This window comes from Triticum aestivum, chromosome 3B, assembly GCF_018294505.1.
Source record: "Triticum aestivum cultivar Chinese Spring chromosome 3B, IWGSC CS RefSeq v2.1, whole genome shotgun sequence".
NCBI classification, from domain to species: domain Eukaryota; kingdom Viridiplantae; phylum Streptophyta; class Magnoliopsida; order Poales; family Poaceae; genus Triticum; species Triticum aestivum.
The window spans coordinates 811380588-811399439 of NC_057801.1; positions in this window are offsets into that span (position 1 = coordinate 811380588).

Consider the following 18852-nt stretch of genomic DNA (forward strand, 5'->3'; position numbering starts at 1 on the left):
AGCTGATCCCTTTGCTCTCCCCCATATTGATCAAATCATTGATGCTACGGCGGGTTGTGAATGTTTGAGCTTCTTGGATGCTTACTCTGGTTATCATCAGATCAAAATGGCAGTTAAAGACCAGGGGAAGACAACTTTCATCACTCCGTTTGGAGCCTTCTATTATGTATCTATGCCGTTTGGACTCAAGAGTGCCCAGGCGACTTATCAGCGATGTGTGCAGAACTGTCTACAGAATCAGATCGGGCGTAATGTTCATGCTTATGTAGATGACATCGTGGTGAAATCCAGAGAAAAGGAAACCTTGATATCCAACTTGAAGGAGACCTTTGATAATCTCCGGGTTTATAAGATGATGCTTAATCCGGCCAAGTGTGTGTTTGGTGTACCTGCAGGCAAGCTCTTGGGTTTTCTGGTATCAAACAGAGGCATTGAAGCTAATCCGGAGAAGATTACGGCAATTACCTCTCTGGCTAAACCGACGTGCATCAATGATGTCCAATGACTGGCGGGTCGTGTTGCCGCTTTGAGCCCGTTCATAAGCCGGTTAGGTGAGAAGGCCCTACCACTGTATCAGATGATGAAGAAAACTGACACCTTTGTCTGGAGTGATGCTGCAGATGCTGCCTTTGAAGACTTGAAGAGGCAATTGTCTGAACCACCGGTTCTTGTGGCTCCCATTGATAAAGAGCCGTTGTTGTTATACATGGCTGCTAATTCAAGAGCCGTCAGTGTTGCCATCGTGGTGGATCTTAAGGAAGCTGGCAAGGAGCATCCAGTTCAGCGGCCGGTTTACTACATCAATGAGGTGCTCATTGAGTCTAAGCAAAGATATCCACATTGGTAGAAACCTGTTTACGGAGTGTTTATGGCCAACCGAAAGTTGAAGCAGTACTTTCAAAGTCATCCCATAACTGTGGTAAGTTCTGCCCCCTTGGGAGACATCATCCAGAATAGGGAGGCCACAAGACGAGTTGCCAAGTGGGCTACCGAGCTTGGACCTCATGGTTTGAAATATATGTCGTGTACTGCTATCAAATCTCAAGCCTTAGTGGACTTTATCAATGATTGGACAGAGTTGCAGGCACCTGAAGAGAAGCCAGATAACACATATTGGACTATTCACTTTGATGGGTCCAGGCAGTTAGAAGGCTTGGGGGCTGGAGTTGTTTTAACCTCCCCTCGAGATGACAAATTTTGTTACGTGCTTCGGCTTATGTTTCCTTGTACTAACAATGCAGCTGAGTACGAGGCCTTACTCCATGGTCTCCGGATTGCCAAAGAGATGAATTTAAGCCGGATAAGGTGCTTACGCGACTCAGATCTCGTGGCCCAACAGGTATCAGGCAAGTGGGACTCCAAGGATCCTCTCATGGCTGCTTATCATCATGAAGTAGATGCTATGGCTGGGCATTTCAAGGGTTATCAAGTGGAGCACATTGATCGAAGGAAAAATGAGGCGGCTGATACTTTAAGCCGGCTGGGATCTCACGTAAGCCGGTGCCACCTAACATCTTTCTTGATATTTTGGATAACCCTTCTGTCAAGGTGCCTACCGAGGAAGAACTGGCGGTGCCCGACCTGGAGGCTCAGCTGGTGGCAGCTCTTCACGTTATCCCGGATTGGACAGTGCCATATTTGGCCTATATGACCCGGGGGGAGTTGCCGGAGGATGAGATTTTGGCGAGACAAATTGTCAGGCGGTCCAAATCCATGACGATTGTTAATGGTGAGTTGCATCATTGCAGTGTAACAGAGGCGTTTCAACGTTGTGTGTCGCCTGCGAAGGGACAAGAGATACTTCGTGAGATTCATGAAGGAGATTGTGGCCATCATGCCGGCTCAAAATCTCTTGTGGCCAAGTCTTTCCGTCATGGTTTCTACTGGCTGACGGCTCATGCTGATCCGGAGGATCTGGTCAGTAAGTGTGACGGTTGTCAAAAGTTCTCACGACGAGCTCATGTGCCGGCTCAAGAATTGAGGATGATCCCAATCGCTTCTCCGTTCGCGGTCTGGGGGCTTGACATGGTTGGGCCTTTCAAGAGGTCTAAGGATAAAAAGACACATCTCCTGGTGGCAGTGGATAAGTTTACAAAGTAGGTTGAGGCAGAGCCAGTCAGTAAGTGTGATGCAGCCATGTCGGTTCAGTTCATGAAAAAGGTGATCTTTCATTTTGGTTTCCCACACAGCATTATAACTGATAATGGCACTAATCTCTCCAAGGGTGCCATGGAAGAGTTCTGTCAAGGAGAACATATCCGGCTTGATGTGTCGGCTGTTGCTCATCCTCAATCCAATGGTCAAGCAGAAAGAGCTAATCAAGAGATCCTGAAGGGTATAAAGCCCCGACTCTTTGTCCCCTTACAGCGGACTCCGGGTTGTTGGGTGGAGGACTTACCTTCTGTGTTGTGGAGCATCAACACTACACCTAACAGATCTACATGCTACACACCTTTGTTTATGGTGTACGGTGCAGAGGCGGTCCTGCCAAGTGACATCCAACACGATTCACCCCGCGTGGCGGCTTATGTTGAGGCTGACAATGAAAAAGCTCGTCAGGATGCACTTGACTTGTTGGATGAGGAGCGAGACTTGGCAATAGCCCGCTCAGCGATTTATCAACAAGACCTGCGCCGCTATCACAGCCGCCGGGTTAGGAGCAGAACCTTTCAGGAAGGAGATTTGGTGCTCCGGCACATCCAGGATCAGTCTGACATGCACAAGTTATCCCCACCTTGGGAAGGACCCTTTGTGGTCAGCAAAAATTTGCACAACGGATCATACTACCTCATCGATGTTCGAGAGCACAAAGAGCCACGTAAGTCGGAGGAGGAGACCCACCGGCCGTGGAATTTTGCTCATCTCCGGCCTTACTATACTTGAGCCACCGGCTCTCGAGATGTATATATTTTGACAAAGTATATATTATATAAAGTACTAAAGCAGGACCTCTATCATTTTTACCCTCAAAGGTTTATGTATCTTCTTTATCAGGTGGTGGAAACAACCAACAGGGAGCGGATCACATTTGAATCCGACTTTCCCTTTGGTCTGGCTTATGATCATATCTGAATCTAGTCATGGTCAATTGGGGGCTTCCTGTTCAAACATAGGTCGTATTCGAACCAAAGAGAACATAGCTGTCGGTACCCACTTGATCGGCATATTGCCGAACCCACTTGGGGGCTTCTTGATCATATTTGAATCACAGCTTAACCCCTTTGGGTCTGACGTGGATCGTATTCAAATCAGCGTCATTAAACAACTCTTATGGTCACTTGGGGGCTTCCTGTTCAAACATAGGTCATATTCGAACCAAAGAGAACATAGTTGCCGATACCCACTTGATCGGCATCGCCAAAGCCACTGGGGGCTATATGATCGTATCCGAATCTTAGCTTAACCCCTTTGGAACGGTTTACTGATCGTATTCTAATCAGAAGCCTGTGAATGTTGTTTATGTTGGAAATATGCCCTAGAGGCAATAATAAAATGGTTATTATTACATTTCCTTGTTCATGATAATTGTCTATTGTTCATGCTATAATTGTATTAACTGGAAACCGTAATACATGTGTTAATACATAGACCACAACATGTCCCTAGTGAGCCTCTAGTTGACTAGCTCATTGATCAATAGATGGTTATGGTTTCCTGACCATGGACATTGGATGTCATTGATAACGGGATCACATCATTAGGAGAATGATGTGATGGACAAGACCGAATCCTAAGCATAGCACAAGATCGTGTCACTAGTAGAAAACCACCCATTAGTCCCGGTTCATAAGGGCCTTTAGTCCCGGTTCATGAACCGGGACTAATGGGTCGTTACTAATACCTCCACCCATTAGTCTCGGTTCAATCCAGAACCGGGACCAATGTGCCTCCACGTGGCTCTGTGCGCCCACCCCAGTCAGGGGGCCTTTGGTCCCGGTTGGTGGCACCATCTGGGACCAAAATGCATCCACGCGTCAGCATTCCAGTTGCTGGGGTTTTTGTGTTTTTTTTTGAAAGGAGGGGAGGTTGGGGGTTTTGGGGGGTTAATTTAATTAGGTGTTTCATATATTGTGTTAGCTAGCTAATTAATAGAGGGAAGTGTCCTCTCTTATGTCCGTGCTTGGACGCTACGTACTATATATACATAAGTGATCGAGAGAACCATTCAGTACAGAAGTTCATCATGCATACCGAGAGAAATGATCGATCGACCTCTCCTTCTCCGAGAGGTTGGTCGAACAACAAGTTTTCGTATCATGTATCCGACGCTACTGGCTACATACATGTACAATATGTATAAGATCTCTTATAATTAAAAACCCCTAGCTAGCATTTGAAATCAATTTCCACATGGTATTCTCCGGTTTTACTGATGACGTGGTCAAGAAAGAATCCCGCCAATTCCTCTTGAATTGCTTTCATGCGATCTGGTTCTAGGAGTTCATTCCGCATCTGCCACGTCTAATTTGAAGAAGGGGGTTAATTAATACATATATATGAATGAAACTCAACTGAAATGATGGTGTAATAAAATGAAATTGTGAATATTATTGCTTATGCACTTCATATTGTCTTTGAGAGTAGCCCCGCATGTTTTTCAAAGTCGCGGTGTGGATGAACTCGCACACGTAGTATCCACAGAAATCATTCCCTTCCTCCTGCCACAAGCACTTTACGAGAAATAGAGGTCAATCAAACTAATAATGAAGCATTATAAATGGCATTGATGAAAGTATAGCTATATATAGAATCAACGGGCCGGAGGTGCGCGCAACTAGCTAGCCAGTAGTACTTACTTTCGGGTATGTATATGCCAGCTCCTTCGGTAGTCCCGGAGCTTCTGCGGTGAACTGTTTCCAAACCCTGCAAGACAAAGAAAATAATTATTATTACTTGAGATATCAGGAAATGAACAAAAATTTACCGATATGGTGCGATAATTATGATCGATTGAACTTACTTGCTGAGCATTTCAGTCATGTCCGCATAGGTTTTGGGATCTTTCCGTCTCGAGTCTAAGACGGTTACTAGTCCACGCTCAAGCTTAATCTCCAGAAGAATATAGTGGTACCTGCGCACGCATGCATAACTCATCAATTACATTACTATAACCTCGCTTGAGTAATAAGGGAAACCGAATATGCACACGATAGTAACACTCACGGGCCGTTGTAAGGAAAGAGTATGATATCTTTGTTTTGATTTTTTTATCAACGATCGTAGCAAGTTGTCCTCGGCCTCTTTGACGTTCTTTTCAACCAGAAATACATCTATGATATTTGTGTTAATGAACCCAGTATCATAAATTTCTTGTTTTTTGCACTCGACGATCTTCAATCTGCATAATATTGAGGATAATTAATTATAAATACATGCATGCAATGAAAGAGCCGAGCAATATATAGAGACTTAATGACAGAAATAGTACTTACAGGCAGTAGCAAAAGACCATTAATTTATCGCGGGCCTTTTGATTGAAGAACTCGAAGAACTGCTCAAATGGAACAGTCAACAGATCAGTTGCAACGAGATCGTGCTCCTCTTTAATATGCAGATACAAAGCATTCTTACCATCAGACTCTCTGCATGTTTCCATGTACCAATTATGGAATCTTCGCATCATTGTTGTCAGAGATTTTTCATCTTTGACGAGAGGCTTCCCGTACTCGTATCTGTGTCCGTCCACCTTCAAGAAATCAGGAAGTGCATCGTCAGGCAGGTAATCGTCAAGATTGCCATAACCGGCCACCGTCCCCGGAGCATTAGACACATTGAGCGGGGGGCACGATTGCTGTGCTTGTTCGCCGAGCTGGGCAATTTTTTTCCCCTTTGCTCGTTGTTTTGACCTTTTAGCACTGACAGTAGTTCCCGACCGCTGGGCTTGGAGATATGTCTGTTCAGTAATGCGCTCATAGTTGGTTCTCGGTGGAGACTTTGGTGGTTTCCTCAGGGCATCGATAGTGCGCTTTGCTTTCACCGGATCTACCTTCTCCTCTGGAGGTGGATGTCTCTTTGCTTTCACCCCTTCAAAGAACTCCTTCACGTGGGCCTGCACAATCGTATCGTTTTCCTCCTCGGACCTTTCGTACGGTAACTTCTCTAGAGGCTTGAGAGATGATGGACCGTATTTGTATTGCCTCCCGCCTCTGGTTGTGCTGCTAGACGCTGGAGCAGACGGAGCGGCTGCGGCGTCTGTCTTCTTTTGTGCTTGCTTACGAGGCAGAGGAGAAGGAGTACGACGCGCCGGAGCAGCCGGGGCGGCGGCGGGTCTCTTCCGCGCTTGCTAGCGAGGCGGACAAGGAGGATGCTGCTGGCTGCTCGGGAGCGCCGGCGCAGGCGGTGAAGGAGGCGGAGTGCCGCCATGCGCCGGTGAAGGAGGCGGAGTGCTGCCACGCGTGCCCTGATCGTCACTCGCCGGAGGAGGAGGCGGTGGAGGAGGCGGAGTGCCCTGACTCGCCAGAGCAGGAGGAGGAGGCGGAGGCGTCCAATTCAGAAGGTTGATGAGCTCCTTCTTCCATAGGCATGGAGTCTTCAGAGCAGAACCCAGCCTAGTCTCCCCTTCACCGGTAGGGTGGTCAAGCACGAGGTCCTCAAATCCCTCCGTTATTTCATCCACCATCACCTTAGCATATCCTTTTGGAATCGGCTGGCAGTGATAAGTTGTGCCGGGTCCACTAGGATAAACTTGGCCAACAGCCGCCTTGACCTTCAAATTCATCCATCGCGCCATCATGTGGAAATTTTGAGGCTCCGTGATACCATCCATGGGATAGCTGGAAGGAGCCGTCAAGACATGCTCCGGCTGAAGCAGCTTGGTGGAAGCCACGCTACTTCTCCGCTGAGATGGCGGGGTAGCTTCGGGGGAAGCTTCGGCATGTCGTTTGTTGTGATCTGCTGCTTCTCGTTCCTCTTCTCGATCCTCTAGCCCCATTACCCTTCCAAGCAGCGCCTGCATTTGGTCCTGCTCCAGTTTCTTCCTCCTCTCGTGGGTTTTGTAACCCCCTGCGTCCGGAAAACCAACCTTCCATGGAATGGAGCCTGGCGTGCCTCGTGTCCGTCCAGTGTGCTCGGGATTCCCAAGGGCCATTGTGAGGTCGTCCTTCTCCCTGTTTGGAAGGAACGTCCCTTGCTGCGCTGCATCGATATAGTGTCAAAGGTTCTTGACTGGTGTTTGCAGTTGCTCGTCCGTCCACTAACACTTCCCTGTTACAGGGTCCAAGGTTCCGCCAGCCCCGAAGAACCAAGTCCGGCAACGGTCTGGCCAGCGCATTGTCTCTGGTTCGATCCCTTTTTCAAGCAGATCATGCTCAGCCTTGGACCACTTAGGCCAGGCTTTGAGGTAGCCACCTGACCCCGTACGATGGTGAAGCTTCTTCTTTGCAGCATTTTTCTTGTTTGTCTCCGACATCTTCTTACTCTTTTCCGATGTCTTGTGGGCCACAAATGCGGGCCAGTGATCTTTGATCTTCTCATATTTGCCGATGAATTCTGGTGTCTTGTTTTCCTTGACAAACTGGTTCAGCTCTTTCCTCCACCTCCTCATTAGGCCTGCCATCTTCTTAAGAGCACAAGACTTGATTAATTGCTCTTTAACTAGCTTCTCCGGATCCTCCTCTGGCGGTAGGGTGAAATTTTCCTTCAGCTCAGTCCAAAGATCTTCTTTCTGCATATCATTGACATAAGACACCTCAGCGTCTTCATCCTTAGTAGGCTTATACCATTGCTGGATGCTTATCGGGATCATGTCCCTAACAAGAACCCCGCACTGAGCAGAAAATGCCTTCCTTGTCCGGATGGGTTCAATCAGTTCGCCGTCGGGCGCGATTTTTATGATCTCAAACTTTTCATCCGAGCTCAACTTTTTCTTCGGGCCTCGTCTCCTTACCGAAGTTGTGCTCGATCCGGAGGGCTAGAAATTATAAGGAAGAAAGACGACAGTAATTAATATGTGTACATATACCAAAACAATGGATGCATCAATTAACTAGTCAGCACGGGCTTAATGCATTGTTCATATGAATATACAAACATTTGCGTATTATACAATAATTAATATCACCAATAGATACAATAAATACAAAGCGACGAAGAGCCAATAGATACAAAAAATCTATGAACAGAAAAAAAACATGAACAATAAATACACATATGAACAATAAATACATATATGAACAAAAACATGCTCTGAACAATTTTTGAACATTACATACACATACATACACATATACATTATATATATATATATGAACAAAAAAATTAAACTAATAAAAATGAAAAAAAAAATAGAGCTGCATATATATATATATTGCCACATACATACACATATATATACATTGAACAAAAAAATTAAACTAATAAAAATGAAAAAAAACAGAGCCGGTGCGGCGCGACGGCTCACAGCGGTGGCGGTGCGCGGGGGCGGGCGACGGCGACGGGGCAGGGGCTCGGGGCGCGGCGTGCGGGGGCGGGCGACTGCGACGGGGCAGCCTGGCGGCGACGACGGCGGGCGCAGGCTCGGGAAGGACGGCGTGGGCTCGGGGAGGCCGGCGCGGGCTCGGGGAGGCCGGCGACGACGACGGGCGCGGGCGACGGCGGGGGTGGCGGGCGGCGTCGGGGCAGCATGGCGGCGTCGATGTGCTCGGCGTCGTCGGGGGGCAACTGGTGGCGATGAACTCTGCAAAACTGCGAAGTGCTACTTATATACAAGGAGCATTGGTCCCGGTTGGTGGCGCAAACCGGGACTAATGCACCCTTTAGTCCCGGTTGGTGCCACCAACCGGGACCAAAGGCCTCTTTTTCGGCAGCCCAAAGGGCGGGAAGCTGCGGCCTTTAGTCCCGGTTGGTGGCACCAACCGGGACCAATGCCCCCCCTTTAGTCCCGGTTGGAGCCACCAACTGGGACATAAGGCCCCTGTGCTGCCCGCATCGGGGCCAAAGTTTAGTCCGACCTCGCTAGTTGAGAGGGGCGCGCAGTGGTTTATAAGCCCCACTGCCGCACACCTCTCGAACTCCTCTCTACTGCAGGCTTATGGGCCTACTTGCGACTGCTTTGCCTGATGGGCCTTCTGGGCCTACTGCGGGCCTGAATCCTGGCCCATATTAGGGATTCAAGTCATATTCAGGCCGTGGGGGCCCAGTGGGGGGCATTTTTTTTGTTTTTTTGTTTTCTTTACTTATTGTTGCTATTTTTATTTTTTTTCCAGTTTTTTTGTTTTGTTTTGTGCATTATTTAATTTCTTTTGTTTTTTGCTTTATTTTTAATTCTTTTTGCTTAGGAAAATTATAAACTTTCCACTTTTTTTGTTTTTTTGTTTTCTTTCTTGCTTTATTTATTTTATTTTGTTTCTACTTACAAGAAAATACTTATTGTTGTTTTTTTGTTTTGTTTTCTGCATTATTTATTTTCTTTTGTTTTTTGCTTTATTTTTTAATTCTTTTTGCTTTTAGTTTTAGGAAAATTATAAACTTTCCACTTTTTTTGTTTTTTTGTTTTCTTTCTTGCTTTATTTATTTTATTTTGTTTCTACTTACAACAAAATACTTATTGTTGCTATTTTTAATTATTACGAGGGCCGAACCATAAGACATTAAAGCATTTCAAATGAACTCTGAAAAAGTTGAAAGTTGGCATGGTATCATAAATTGACCCACACATAGCATGTGCATGTACAAAACGGACAATGGTATCATACTCGTCAGTTACAAAGTTGGCATGGTATCATCATAATAGTTGCGGGAGAAAGTCTTTACTTTTTCTTCGCTTGTGTCATTTGCTTATTGCGCCGTAACCATGGATAATCGTCATCGTTTATCAAGATGCTGGGGTCAGCCTTGACTTTAAAGGGAGGAATTTCATGAAACTTTTCATAATCTTCAGACATGTCTGTCTTGTCCTCCACTCCCACGATGTCCCTTTTTCCTGAAAGAACTATGTGGCGCTTTGGCTCATCGTATGATGTATTCGCTTCCTTATCTTTTCTCTTTCTCGGTCTGGTAGACATGTCCTTCACATAGATAACCTGTGCCACATCATTGGCTAGGACGAACGGTTCGTCAGTGTACCCAAGATTTTTCAGATCCACTGTTGTCATTCCGTACTGTGGGTCTACCTGTACCCCGCCTCCTGACACATTGACCCATTTGCACTTAAACAAAGGGACCTTAAAATCATGTCCGTAGTCAAGTTCCCATATGTCCACTATGTAACCATAATATGTGTCATTTCCCCTCTCGGTTGTTGCATCAAAGCGGACACCGCTGTTTTGGTTGGTGCTCTTTTGATCTTGGTCAATCATGTAAAATGTATTCCCATTTATCTCGTATCCTTTCCAAATCAATACAGTCAAAGATGGTCCCCTGGATAACAAGTACAGCTCATCACAAACAGTGTTGTCACCTCTGATACGTTGTCACACCCTAGCTAGTCATGCATCAGAGTGTGTGCATCATGTTTAAATTTCCATTTAATTTGAAATGGGGATTTGTGAAACCCTCAGAATCATTTTTTTGAAAATGATCCAAATAAAAATTTCTCCAAAAAGGTCCAAGAAAATGCTCATGTTGCTCTGTGAAAATATTGGACAGAGATAAAAATCAAACCAATATTTTTAAGAGCTCATAGGTATTTATTTTGGGCATTTGGAATTAATGCATAAATATTTGCATTGGAAATATATTAGTTATATATATTAATATATGTCCAAATATTATGCCAATTATAAAGGAGCTCTGGAATAATATATCTAGCTCCTGCAAAAATTGGCATAAGATAAATAAATGATTTAATATTTTATTTAAATCAAAACAAATGTCAGAAATTAGAAAACAGAAAATAAATAAAAGGAGAGCTTACCTGGGCTCCTCCCTGTGCGGCCCAGCCAGCTGGCCGGCCCAGCAAGCCAGCCCAGCCCACCACCGCCGTCGTCCTCCTGGCGCCAGTCGGCCAGGCGTGTGGCCGGCGCGCGCGCACGGCCGGAGCGCCACGCCACCAGCTCGTCTGCCTGCCTCCCCCGCCAGCGCGACGCCGCGACGCTTCTTCTCGGTGCCGCCCCGATCCCCTGGCCTTATCCCCCCTCTCTCCCGTGCTGCTCCCTCTCTCTCTCTCACGGCCGAACACCACCGTCGCCGCCGTTCGCCATAGCAGCCGTCACCGGCCACCCCTCGCTCCCCCGACTAGCTCAGGAGCTCCGCCTCGACCCCCTCTTCCTCCCCACCGCTCCACGGGTCTCCGGAAGCCCTGCATCGCCGCCTACGTCGCCGTTCCCCTCCTCGGCCACCGGAGATCATCGCCGTCGATTCGCCGTCTCCAGCGCGTCCCCGAGCCCGCTTCGACGCCCACTGCAACCGCGGTGAGCTCCGCCACCGTTTCCCCCTCTTTTTCCCCTCGTTCCCGCGCCGTAACCTCGTTCCCACCACGGCCGAACCTCCGCCGTCGCCGAGCTCGCCGTCGACGCAGCTCCGGTGACCATTTGGTCACCCCGGCGAGTCCAACAAGTTCGTAAGGCCCCGTAGAGCATCCCTAGCGCCTCGCTTAGCTCGCCTTCGAGCTCCAACCCCGTTTCCGCGCACGACCGAACCCCGGCGGCCGCAGCCGAGCTCGCCGCCGTCGACTCCGGCCACCCCAGGCCCAGCCACGGCCACCGTCCGACGCGCCATCGAGCTAGCTATCCAACGCACCTAGCCGCACGCCGTTTGGAGCACCACAGAGGAAACCCGAGGCCCCTGTACGCCGCGGACCTCGCCGGCGACTAACCGCCGGCGGGTTTGACTTGTCCGACCTGGGGTTTGACCCCCCCAGGGTCACTGACGCGTGGGCCCCATCGGCCAGGTGGTCAGTTAGTGCTAATTACTGTTAGTCAACCCCCCCTGACACTGACCAGTGGGCCCCAGCGCCACTAATCCCTAATTAGGATTAATTTAATCCTGTTAAACCCCCCTGTCACTGACGTGTGGCCCCCACACGTCAGGTTTGACCCCAGCCAGCCGCAGTTGACCACTGACGTCATGCTGACGTCATGCTGGCGCAATAATTATATTTCTGGATTTAATTTAAATCAGGAAATTCCAGAATATATTTAAACTTCAAAAATTCATAACTTTTATTCTGTAACTCCAAATTGGACAAATTATATATGAAAAATGATCAGAAAAATCCAATCTATCCATCTGTACTATTTTCATGCATGATCAAACAAGTTAAATTGATGTTTTAAGCAGAACAAGGAAAAGCACTTTAAAAGGCCATGTTTGAGTTTGAAATTTGAATCTTTGATTCAAATTTGTTCAAACCCTTCTGGTTTTAGTTGCATTAGCCCAACACACTCATATTGCCATGTTTCATGCATGCATCATATTGTTGCACATTGTTTGGTGATGGTTGTGTATCGGTGTCCTTTGCGACAGGTTCTGCCTCCGAGGAGTACCGTGATTACCCTAACGAAGAACCGTATCAGTGCATCGAACCATCAGGCAAGCAACCAACCATTTGATCATATCGATACAATCCCATGTTCTCGCTCCTGCTCTCTTTTACTGCATTAAGACAACGCGTTTCAAACTGCTGTGTGCTACGGTAGTTGAACCCATTTCCTCTGCATGACCTGTCATTGCCACAGTAACTAGATGAAACCCACTAGCATGTGTAGGAGTTGATTGAGCCATATGTATGTGTTGTTCCTACCTTGCTATGCCTGCTATGCTTAGAGTCGTGTCAGGTCTGGTTCATCTGGGTGATGGGCTAGAGTGAAATGATTATGTCGGTAATGAGAGTGGTGTGGTGAACACGATTTGGTAAAGGTATCGATGAGAGGCCATGTAGGAGTACATGGTGGGTTGTTTCATTGAAGCCGACCTTAAGCACTGAGATCTGTATGTGTGATTTAAGAATCAGCTACTACCATGCATTGGGCCCGAAACCAATGGACCCTCTCGGCTTCTTATTCACCCTAGTTCTCCGTCCAGGAGTTGCAAGTAGTTTCTGGTGTTTGTAGCCTACTGGAGGCCGTGGACAGCGCTGACCGTAGGGGTGGGCTGTGATGCGGTAGGTACGTGGCCGGTGTACCGAATACCCGTTAGGTATCTCGGGAACCCTGTTCACATCGTTCGGGGCCGTATGGGAAACCTCGGCCGGACTCCCTGCGGATGGAACCTGAATAGGCGATAAACCTGGACTGGAGGCTTAGGTGATTAGGTAGGTCGTGGCCGACACCCACGTTGGGCTTCCGCTTGAAGGTTGCCGAGTACATGTCGTGTAAACGACGGTAAGTGGTGAGAGCGTGTATGAAGAAGTACACCCCTGCAGGGTTAACATGATCTATTCGAATAGCCGCGTCCGCGGTAAAGGACTACTTGGTTGCCTATACAGTTCATAGACAAGTAAATGGAAACTACTAAAAGCCTCAAGATAAGTGTGAGTGCCGAGGATGGCTCTTCCGTAGGAAGACGGAGGTGGATCCTCGGTAGTGTATTGAAGTGGTGAGTAGTGGACTCGTGTGCGCAAAACCATTTCAAGTTGGAGTATCGTAGGATAGTCTAGCCAAGAGTCAAAGCTGGCTTGCTGCAATAACTCCACCAACCCTTCTTGATAATATGCATGTATGTAGGATCTGATGTAAGTCTTGCTGAGTACCTTTGTACTCATGTTGCTATAATTTACATTTTTACAGAAGACGCTGCAACCCCTTCTGATGGGTTCTATGTAGACGTTGACATCAACGAGTAGGCTAAAGACCCAGGTGGTGACCCTGAGCTTGTGAAGGACCATGTAGTATAGCTAGGCTTTCCAAGCCTCTTTTATTTTACTAGTTGTCTGTACTCAGACAAGTTACTTCCGCTGCTGGTTTGTATGACTGTATGACTTGTATGTTGGGTCGTGAGACCCGTACCTTTGTGTATGTTATGTATGGCTCCCTGAGCCTTAAATAAAGTACTTGTGTCGTAGAGTCATGTTGTGATGCTTCGTTGTATTTGCACATATCGAGCATATTGTGTGTATGATTGAAATGCTTGGTATGTGTGGGATCTGACTATCTAGTTGTTTATCTTTAGTAGCCTCTCTTACCGGGAAATGTCTCCTAGTGTTACCGCTGAGCCATGGTAGCTTGCTACTGCTCTGGAACACTTAGGCTGGCCGGCATGTGTCCTTCTTCGTTCCTGTGTCTGTCCCTTCGGGGAAATGTCACGCTTTGAGTACCGGAGTCCTGTTAGCCCGCTACAGCCCGGTTTACCGGAGTCCTGCTAGCCCAGTGCTACAGCCCGGACCCACTTGCTGATGACCGACACGTTCGAAGCTGGGTCATGGATGCCTGTCCCTGTAAGTCTGTGCCACTTTGGGTTTACGACTAGTCATGTCAGCCCGGGCTCCTTATCATATGGATGCTAGCGACACTATCATATACGTGAGCCAAAAGGCGCAAACGGTCCCGGGCAAAGGTAAGGCGACACCCGTGGGGATACCGTGCGTGAGGCCGCAAAGTGATATGAGGTGTTACCGGCTAGATCGATGTGACATCGAGTCGGGGTCCTGACAGCGTTGGCATCAGAGCCGGACTGCCTGTAGGTTCTCCAAGCCAAACTGGTCGATGTTGAGTCTAGAAATTCTTTAGTTATATGTAGGGGAATTGTTTGTGGGTTGGAACGTAAGGCTCTTTTTACTCCTTTATCTTATGACATTCTGATCTGAGTCAGTCCATTCTTCCACCGGGGGTTAAGGAATTAGGATCTATTCTCTCTATCAGGATCACGTGTTACTAATCAGTAGTACCTTATAAGTTTGATGGATACAAGCCTAGTTCAGTTCTACTACCACATTATGTTGTTAGAATGGATTCAGAACTTTGATATGATGATGATTGAGTGTGTACGAAATCCTTTGTCAAATGTCTCAAAATCCTTCTTGAGCATTTACAGCTGTTATGCTGCCGAAATTTTGCTAGAAATTCTAATGCCTTTGCATTATGATTGTGCTTTCAGATGGCCACTCGCGACCTCAATCAAGTGGTTCGCCTGACTCGATGCCTAGATGTACCCGGCCATACTGCCAAGTTGGTCAGGGTAATGACTGAGGCTGGATACCGCTGGTATCCTGAGTACACGGTCGAAGAGCAATTCCGAGACTTTAATCAAAGCCAGTATCTCTGCACTGTCAGGATATTTCCATCTTATCCTGGATCCACCGAGCCCCTTCACTGCTCCTATGGACTCGGGGTTACTATTGAGATGGCTGTGCAGGATGCCGCCTACTCTATGATGACCATTATGCGAGTCAGATCTGGTCTATTTCGGGACTCTGATTTCCGGTATATGCCAGGATCACTTCCGGGAGCACAAGGGTATCTCCAGGCTATCTATGCTGACCCCACCCAGGAGGATTCACGGACTCGCACCACTGCTGAGATGCTCGAGGATAAGGACCGTGAAAATCGGGCCTTGAGGTTAGAGCTCTTCAATACCCGTGCTGACCACTGGGCCACTTTGACTCGGTTCGCACCGGCGGTGCAAGCTGGATATTCAGATATGCGCGATCTCTATCCTGTGAGATCTGCTCTGCCAGACGTGATGGGTTGGCGTGATGTAGGAGGCATCACCCCACCTCGCGGTCCCCGCAGGCCACCGTCTGTTGGTCCAAGGCCTCATCCTAGCCCCTATGGTCCACAAGCTCCGCGAGATCGTCTGTTTCCGGATGATCATGTTGAGCTTCCAGGCTATGGAGGTGACTTCTACGAGGACTACTACGGATCGGTCTGAGTTAGTGGTAGTATCACTAGTTCGCACTAGCTGTGTCGTCTATCGTCCCGCGTGACTCGTGGGATATGACCTAGTTTGTACTCTTTCCGGAGGTGTAGAAAAATAATGTATAGGAGCTTGGGATGCCTCCGATGAGATGTAATCCTCTTTTCACCGTAATAGTACTTTGTTTGGTCTTGTACTAAACCCTGTATGGTGTGTATGACGATGGAATAAAGAAGCAGTTTCTGTATCTACCATGTCATACGGATGATCATCTTGCATTTCGAGTTATTCCTTACATTTTTATCCTATGTCGGAATTTTATCATCCTGACTAAATCATTGTCTTGTTTACCTAGGATGGTCAACACGCGCGCTAACCCTGCTTCTCAAGAGCAGGCCGAAGGCAGTGAAGGCAGGAATGAAAATCTGCCTCATCCTCCTTCCCTAGCCGAGGTTATGATGGAAGCTGAGAGAAACAAGCGGGAGACCAACCGTTTGTTGGAGCGTATTGAACAGAACACGGCACACCATCAGAGGGCTAACGTGGTGTCACTCAGTGATTTTATCAAATTGCATCCACCCACGTTCCACCACTCCGTCGAGCCTCTCGACGCTGATGACTGGCTTCGCAGTATCGCTCACAAACTGCGTTCCGCGCTGGTAGCGGAGGCTGACAAGGTCACCTTTGCTGCATATCATCTTGAAGGCCCCGCCAGTCTATGGTGGGAGAATTATGGAGCTATGCGCCCAGCGGGCCATGTCACTACTTGGGCTGAGTTCAGTGAGGCTTTCCGTGAACATCACATTCCGGAGGGTCTCATGGACCGTAAACGTGAAGAATTTTGCAGTTTCACCCAAGGCCGACTTTCTGTGGATGCTTACAGCAGGGAGTTTGGTAATCTCGCACGATATGCAACTGAGGAGGTGTCTACTGATGCCAAGAAGCAAGCAAGGTTCCGTAAGGGCCTTAGTCCTGAGCTTCGCCGCGACCTCCGTCTGCATGAGTGCACATCTTTTCAGAAACTTGTCAACAAAGCCATCAGTGCTGAAACTGGTCAGACTGACTATGACGCAACACGCAAGCATGGCCGTGATATGGGTTCCTCATCCGGTGCTGGTCCTCAGAAGCGCCGCGTGTGGGTACCCAACACCGCCCTGCCACCCAGGTTCACACCGAGGCCATCTTTCCAGGCGCCTCGCCCTGTTCAACAGTCTGCACCGGCCAAGCCCTATGGGGGTCCAACTAACAATGCTCCTCCACGTACCAGTTCCGTGACTTGTTTCAAGTGTGGGGAATCTGGTCACTATATGCGTGAGTGTCCCCAGACCAACCCCAACCAGTCTGCTAAAGCTGTTGGCCGTGGCAAGCCGACAGGAAAAATATTCCACGCCAAGCCGGTCACCGCTTCACGTGGCCATGTCAACTGTATCTCTGCCGAAGAAGCTCAAGAGGATCCCAACGTCGTTCTCGGTACGCTTCTTGTTAATTGCCACCCGGCATCTGTTCTTTTCGATACAGGAGCCTCTCATTCTTTTATATCTGAAAATTATGCTCGTTTGCATAACGTTGCATTCTGTGACATGCCATCACTATGGAAATTTCTACCCCTGGTTCTAGATGGCAGACCTCTAGGGTAAGTTATGGAAATGAAATCCAAGTCGACAGACTTGTTTTCCTCGCGTCTTTGATAGCCCTTAAATCTTCAGATATTAATATCATTCTGGGTATGGACTGGATGTCAGCTCATCAAGCCAAAATTGATTGCTTCTCTAGGACTGTTCAACTCACCCATCCTTCGGGGAAGATAGTCAATGTCTTGACCCGAATAGCCAAGCGACAATTATATTCTCTTAACGCCAGCCCTTTGCCAGACCTTGAGGACGTTCCGGTAGTCCGTGACTTCCCGGATGTCTTCCCAGAAGAATTGCCAGGTGTTCCACCTGACAGGGATGTTGAGTTCGTAATAGACCTCATTCCAGGAACCGTTCCGATTGCTAGAAGACCTTATAAGATGGCACCCCTAGAACTAGCCGAGCTTAAGAAACAACTCGATGAGTCCTTGAAAAAGGGTTTCATCCGACCTAGTTCATCTCCGTGGGCTTGCCCCGTCCTATTCGTCAAGAAGAAGGATGGTACGGACCGGATGGTTGTAGATTACCGACCTGTCAATTTGGTCACAATCAAGAACAAATATCCGCTTCCCAGGATCAACGACCTGTATGATCAGCTCGCTGGATCCTCAGTCTTCTCCAAGATGGATTTGAGGTTGGGCTACCATCAAATCAAAATCAGAAATGGGGACATTCCTAAAACGGCCTTTGTTACTCGTTATGGCCAATACGAGTACACCGTCATGTCCTTCGGTTTAACCAACGCTCCAGCCACCTTTTCTCGGTTAATGAACTCAATCTTCATGGAGTATTTGGATAAATTCGTCGTGGTTTACCTCGATGATATACTCATCTACTCCAAGAACGAGGAAGAACATGCCGAACATCTAAGGCTAGTGTTGAAGAAACTTCGAGAGCATCGCCTTTATGCCAAATTTTCTAAATGTGAATTCTGGTTGTCAGAAGTGACCTATCTGGGTCATGTAATATCTGGTAAAGGTATTGCTGTTAACCCTGAGCGAGTTCAAGCCGTCCTTAATTGGACTCCACCTGAATCGGTCAAGCAAGTTCGGAGTTTTCTGGGCTTAGCGAGCTATTGTCGTCGCTTTGTCGAGAACTTCTCCAAGGTTGCCAAACCTCTAACCGAACTCCTCAAGAAAGATAAGAAGTTCGAGTGGACTCCACAATGTGAGCACAGCTTTCAGGAACTGAAAAGACGCCTGACCTCTGCTCCCGTACTGGTACCGCCAGACTTCTCCAAGGACTTTGTTATCTACTGCGACGCCTCGCGACAAGGACTAGGTTGCATTCTCATGCAAGATCGACACGTAATTGCCTACGCTTCACGGCAATTGCACCCACATGAGGAGAATTATCCTACTCATGATCTAGAGCTTGCAGCCGTAGTCTATGCACTTAAAACCTGGCGACATTACCTCCTCGGTAATCGTTGCGAAATATTCACTGATCACCAAAGTCTGAAGTACATCTTCACCCAACCGGATTTGAATCT